Raw genomic sequence first — 6,739 nt, 5'->3', positions numbered from 1 at the left:
GTCACGCCAACTTAAGATCGTTTCAACTGACTTGCACTGAAACTGTCACTTTAGAACTAAATTAAATATATTAACTATTTAAACTGTACTACCCCGGTTATCTAGGTCCCGTTTTGTTTTGTTTAATGTGTACCACGTTTATCTAGGCCCTTTTTGTTTTGTTTCATGTATACCACGTTTATCTAGGTCCCTTTTTGTTTTATGTATACATGGTCAAACTGTGGGAAACGATATTTCGGTATTTCTGGATGTATAACACATGTAGAATTTTTTACAATAAAGCTGAATTTGACTTTCGCATGCTTGCATATTTTAATAAAGCTTTTTATTTTAGCCACACTGAATTGAACTAGAAGTCATGGCTGTGTCAATTACCAGTCTGATATCGTTTTACAAAGATGACAAGAAGAGTGTAGATAGGAGAGAACCACTACAAGTCAGGACACGTTACAGTGCAGCCTAGATGAAGGTGTGCTTACCGGTGTTGTCAGGGCTAGCATGAGGGACAAGGTTTATATGTGAGTAGTGATAGCAAGAGTACCGTTAACCTAGAGTTAATTTATTCCCATTAATTCCCATCAACAAATCAATTGTATGTGTCACATGAAATCTTTATTAGGCAAGGCAAGGCAAGTGTATTTATATAGCACTTTTCAACACAAGGCAATTCAAAGTGCTTTACAAAAAATGAAAGACATTAAGAAAATGGCATTTAAAATCAGTCATTAAAAGAAAAAATACATAGATAAAAGTGTGTCTAAGATATGAATAGTTCAATTAAAAGCAGCGACAAAAAGAAAAGTCTTCAGCCTGGATTTAAAAGTAGTGAGAGTTGCAGCGGACCTGCAGGTTTCTGGGAGTTTGTTCCAGATATTTGGAGCATAATAACTGTACGCTGCTTTACCATGTTTAGTTCTAACTCTGGGGACAGAAAGCTGACCAGTCCCTGAAGACCTGAGAGATCTGGAGTGTTCATCATTTAGCAGGAGGTCAGAAATGCATTTTGGTCCTAAACCATTCAGTGCTTTATAACAGCAGCAGTATTTTGAAATCTATTCTTTGACACACAGGAAGCCAGAGTAAAGACTTCAGAACAGGAGCGATGTGATCCACTTTGTTAGTGTTGGTAAGGACTCGAGCAGCGGTGTTCTGAATCAGCTGCAGCTTTCTAATAGATTTTTTAGCGAGACCTGTGAAGACACCATTGCAGTAGTCCAGTCTACTGAAGATAAAAGCATGGACAAGTTTTTCCAAATCCTGCTGTGACATTAGTCTTTTAATCCTAGATATGTTCTATAGGTGATAGTAGGCTGATTTAGTAACTGTTTTAATGCGACTGTTAGAAACTCAGTCAGAGTCCATGACNTGTGTCAATTACCAGTCTGATATCGTTTTACAAAGATGACAAGAAGAGTGTAGATAGGAGAGAACCACTACAAGTCAGGACACGTTACCTAGGCTGCACTGTAACGTGTCCTGACTTGTAGTGGTTCTCTCCTATCTACACTCTTCTTGTCATCTTTGTAAAACGATATCAGACTGGTAATTGACACAGCCATGACTTCTAGTTAAACTCAGTGTGGACTAAAATGAAAAGCTTTGTTAAAATATGCAAGCACGCGAAAGTCAACTTCAGCTTTATTGTCAAAAATTCTACATGTGTTATACATCTCGAAATATCGTTTCCCACAGTGTGACATGTATACATAAAACAAAAAGGGCCTAGATAAACGTGGTATACATTAAACAAAACTGGCCTAGATAACCGGGGTATACAGTTTAAAATGTTAATATATTTAAAGTGCAGTTTCAGTGCAAGTCAGTTGAAACGATCTTAAATTGGCGTGACGTTGAAGTCGTGCGACCCTGCTGCTGTACTGGCTTGTAGTTCGTTTATAGCATAACGTTAGCATTTCGCTTTTGGCGACTAGATTTATGATTCAAAAATTATAAAAGTAGGGTTGACATTTGGAGATTATCCGGCTGAACAAAACGTGATCCCTCTCTTAAATGGGGTTTAAGAGAGAGTTATTTTCCAAAATCCTATGGAGAATTTGCATTGGTTTTTCGCGAAGGAACCGGAAGAAGTTTACTTCCAGGTTTTACGACGCGTCACTGCGGTTCTCTATTGTCTATATAAGTAGCTGCGACTACTAACTGTGTTCATTGTTTAGCGTTGTACCACATGATTGTGATGTCACTACCTGGGGGACAAGACCGTTGGAAGTCACGCCCCTTCTCTCTCTGTCCTCAAGCCTCTTGAGATGTGTGCCTATAATAAATAACGCCGTGATGAATGGCTAAGCTTGAACTGCTGAGATCATTCACCTTTCTGCTGCAGGAGACAAAAGGTTTAAGTCTAAATCTGCTAACACCCTGCCCTAATGCCAAAGTAACTGGCAACTGAATATGTTTTGCAGTCTGATGTCTATGTCTGGAGCGTTGCGTAAAAAGGAGGATTTCTGCCCCGTTACTTCTCCGCTGTTTTCTTGTCCCAGTTTGAAAAGCAAACCGCTTTTTTTGTTTCGCTTCGCGTCGGGCTGAACCACACCCCTTAGCTGTGATATAATGAGCATATACCACGGCCTGTCGTGAGCTATTGCTTAAATATATATCTGAGACTTTGATGAAAAACAGTATAATAGGGGACCTTTAAACGACAGGATTATTGCCTTATTGTTAATTTTAGTTGCTTTTTTTTTTTTTTTTTTATACCAAAAATATGCAGTTTCAATAGGCTCTCAACAAAAATGTATTCTTACATTTTGAACACTACATAACCCTATCCTTAAATATTTAATAATTTGATTGAGCCCTCCCCATAAAAAGTAAAAAAAGTTGCCCGAGTTGAATTTCTGTATGCTAGGTTTTGTGTGCAGCACATTGCAGGTGCTCACATTCATTGGTTATTCATGTAATGTGAGAAGCAAAAGAAAGAAATATGTCGTAATAGTGTAAGTGATTTAAATCTGTTCAGCAACTCTGTTTGAGCTCGTCCTTCAGGACAAAGGAAGGCCTATGGCGCATAACGCTCTTTGTTCAAAACTGTGCTTAAGTTTGCTCAGAGTAAATAAATATCACAAAGGAAAAGTTCTGTAAGTGGACTGATACTCAAACACATCATTAATGTGGGCTCAGATTACACATGCTGAAATAGAGTTTAATAATGTGTCCGGATGTTTTCTTGAATCATTTGTGAGTAAGCAGAATGCCATTTTCTCTGTGTTGACATTTTGAATTTCTGATTAGATTTCAAACAGTCTGGTTTGCTTTAGCTTTCTTTGTTCAAGGCAGTATTAAGGGTAATGATTAATCACTATTAGAAATCTTCAGCAAACATGTTAGACCTGCTGTGGTGTTCAGAGAGTGCTACTCTGGTGATAAAGATGTTTGCCATGTAATCCAAAACCAGTACACTGACACAAATGAAAGATTAACTTGAATAAAATGTATTATGGCAAAAGATTTCACAAAACTCTACCAGGTTAGTTGAAAGCAATTATATTAAGTTATAAATAAAAAAGATTAGGTTCAACTAATTTGTATTGATTTCAACTAACCTAATACAGTGAGGTGAAATATGTTGACATAATACATTTAATTCAAATCAACGGTTCAGTTACATTTTCGGACTCATTTAATTCATTCTCATCAGGAGTTGATACAAGAGATTCAAGCAATTGAATTTCCCCACAGGGATCAATGCAGATTAATATAGCCCTTCTGTAAGACCGTTTACCTTACATGTCTATTAAAATGCCAGTAAATTGTGCTATTAAATGACTGAATTTTCATAAATCCCATGTGGAAAATAAGCTTTATTTCGGTAGAATATTTTATTTTTGTGATCAATTCTGTCCAGCTCAGGAGATTTGTATAGACTTGAAAAATGAGTTCTGACCTCCGGTTGCAGACAGCAATAAACAGACAAGGAGGAGGTTGGGCTGTGATCTCCAGGAAGCGCTCATGTTGTTGTTGTTCCTGAGTTCCAGAGTCCTATAAAATGGAGAAAAAGCTATAAATAATAATGCACATATCTAGGTTGGAATGAACTAAACTGAAAACTGGAAGGCAATTCAATTAAAACTTCAGCGGTGAATGCCAGAGAAAGTGACAGAGGACATGATGATTTTACAACTACATTAATAGGTGGCAAAATAAATATATATTGGGAAGATAACCTAAAATAAATGGCCTAAACTCAGCCATCATTTCTCTAAATCAGAGCAGAGGCACCAAGAAAATTACAATAATATACTCAATGACCAGCTTGGAGACAATGACTTTCAAAGTTCAACATTATTTGAAAAACTGTGCGAAATCTACAAGTATCCTCATTCAGGCAAAAATGAGAATCCCTAAATAAAGAAATAGCCAGTTTTATTTCCTATGTTGTTGTAACTTACTCAATACAAAACCCGGCATATAACATTGTCGTCACTCCTTTATAGCCTTCCATACTTTGCTTGTGTTGGTATTAAAACAATCGTCTCAGTAGATGAATTACCTGCCTTCATAACTAAATATTTCTCAGAAGTAAAAGCATCTTCAGTTAAAACAACTTACCGACGACGAGCTCCCGGTGAGTGTTTGCATCAAAGCGTCATTTCCTGAAACTGCAGGTGAGCAGCAGGACTCCACCCAACTGTAAAGCTCTCACACAGGGAGTAAGGTCCAGCCCTTATCACCTCACCACACCTGTAGTTCAGTGCTGTGTGTGTGTGTGTGTGTGTGTGTGTGTGTGTGTGTGTGTGTGTGTGTGTGTGTGTGTGTGTGTGTGTGTGTGTGTGTGTGTGTGTGTGTGTGTGTGTGTGTGTGTGTGTGTGTGTGTGTGTGTGTGTGCAGGTGTGTGTGAGGCTGAGGCTTTCACCTGCTGGCAGGATGCACTCAACACAGCTTAAGTCCATGGTGCATTTAGTCTTAAGTCTGATGCAATGTTCACTTTATTCTTCCACATTTTCCAGCTCATTCTTTTGTGTGCTATTATTCTAAAATGATAAACAAGTGATTAAGGGTTAGTCATGTTTTACAGTGTCATTAATTAGAAATCCTAAATATTTAGAAAACAAAAGTTCCCAACACCATTTTAGTGAAGAAATGGTCAAAAGGTGTTTGATAAATAATAATAAACTGAAGATTACATTCTCAATGGCAGCTGGTTCTGACTTGGTGATGTTTTTAAAAAAAAATTTATTCTCTATTTATTTGGGGTCACATTATAGTACAAGTACAGTTTTTCAAATCATATATTTTTAGAGACCCGAAAGTGACAAATGAAATTGCAAACAAAATTAATCAAAGTAAAATAAAGACGAAAAAGTACACAGGGGTTGTTTGAAATAGCAAATGTCTACACATGTACATATGCACATATCAACATACATATATACAATCAATACACATACATGTGACCATACATACATATCTATACATATACATTCAATCAGTGTATTGAAACAGTCAAACAAGGGATGGTCGTCTTTGGGATATGTAAATTCTCCACTTTTTCCATATTTATTCAAATGTGTTTTCCTGAAGCCTCATTGAGAAGGTGATTCTTTCCATAACATAGATTTCATGGATTTTGTCGTACCAGTTGTTCAAGAGAAGGGATATCCGCTTTGAGCCATTTTCTAGTTATTGCTTTTTTTGCTGCAACAGTAAGAATTCCAAATAGTTGTTTTGTTTTGGAGTTTGTGGGGATTGAATGTACGAGCCCAAATAGAAATTCGTCCCAGTTTAAGGGGATTTTTTCCTGTAGTATTATTTCAATTTCGATATTAATCTTTTCCCAAAATTTTACTATTAAAGGGCAAGCCCAAAACAAATGGTAGTGATGTGCTAGCTGAGAACCACATTTCCTCCAGCAGCTGGGGGACCCTAGATGATGTGATGACTGAGCAGGGCTGAAAAAGTACCTGCTCAGCATCTTCCAACTAAACATTCTGTAGGTGCCTGAGCTCGAGATCTTCCATTGAAAAGTAAAGTAATTTGTCCAGACTTCGTCAGGGATGGTTTTTTTGGTTTCGTTTTCCCATTTGTGTTTTATATAGAAAGTATTTTCCTTTTTAATATCTTGAAGAGCTTGGTAAAGTTTTGAGATTACTTTCATCCCTGTGTCTGATGTGTATGCACTGGTGAAAACTATTAATAAAGGATTTTCAAGGGCCTTCTGGCTGTCTGGTAGGGAACTATTTAAGTAATGGCGTACCTGTAGAAATTAAAAAAAATCACCGTTATTCAATCCATATCGTTTTTTTAGTGTTTGAAAATCAAACATGGTTCCTTTGCTGAAAAATGTGCAATATGAAGTAAGGCCATGTTTGGCCCAATCTTTCAATGATTTATCCAGCTTGCTCGGGGTGAAATCAAGATCATGTGAGCACCATCTTAATATCTTAATTTCCTCCAGCGAGTCACTCCTGGTAAGGACCCTTAACCATAATTTTAAAGAGAGGTTTATCCAGCGGTTATCTTTTTCCAGTAAGTTTTTAACATGTCTTTTATCCCCTAACCTTGCCTCGATGGGTACTCCTCCTGATACATTATTCTCAATTTCTTTCCATCTAGCTCTGTAGTCTGGCTTGCACCAGCAGAACAAGCTTCTTAATTGGGCTGATATATAGTAGTCCTTCAAGCAGGGGAGCGCTANAGTGCCCAATGCTGGGCATTTAAACAGTCCTTCGGCGCCACTCGATGACGTAGTATACTTGAAATAGTGGCTCTGCAGCAGCTTTAC

General features: G+C 37.5%; 1 long non-coding RNA gene across 1 annotated transcript in view; it reads right to left on the bottom strand.

Moving 5' to 3' along the window:
• Positions 1 to 6,217: 6,217 nt before the first annotated feature.
• Positions 6,218 to 6,739, bottom strand: part of LOC104947385 (uncharacterized) — a 16,012-nt gene continuing 15,490 nt past the window's right edge. The window contains exon 3 of the long non-coding RNA XR_798558.1: positions 6,218 to 6,356. This is a non-coding gene — a long non-coding RNA (uncharacterized lncRNA). The remainder of the gene's footprint in view (positions 6,357 to 6,739) is intronic.

This window comes from Notothenia coriiceps, unplaced genomic scaffold (genome assembly GCF_000735185.1).
Source record: "Notothenia coriiceps isolate Sejong01 unplaced genomic scaffold, NC01 NC01_scaffold00000339, whole genome shotgun sequence".
NCBI lineage: Eukaryota > Metazoa > Chordata > Actinopteri > Perciformes > Nototheniidae > Notothenia > Notothenia coriiceps.
The sequence above is the reverse complement of the archived record's forward strand: the minus strand, read 5'-3'. Positions and strand labels throughout refer to the sequence as shown.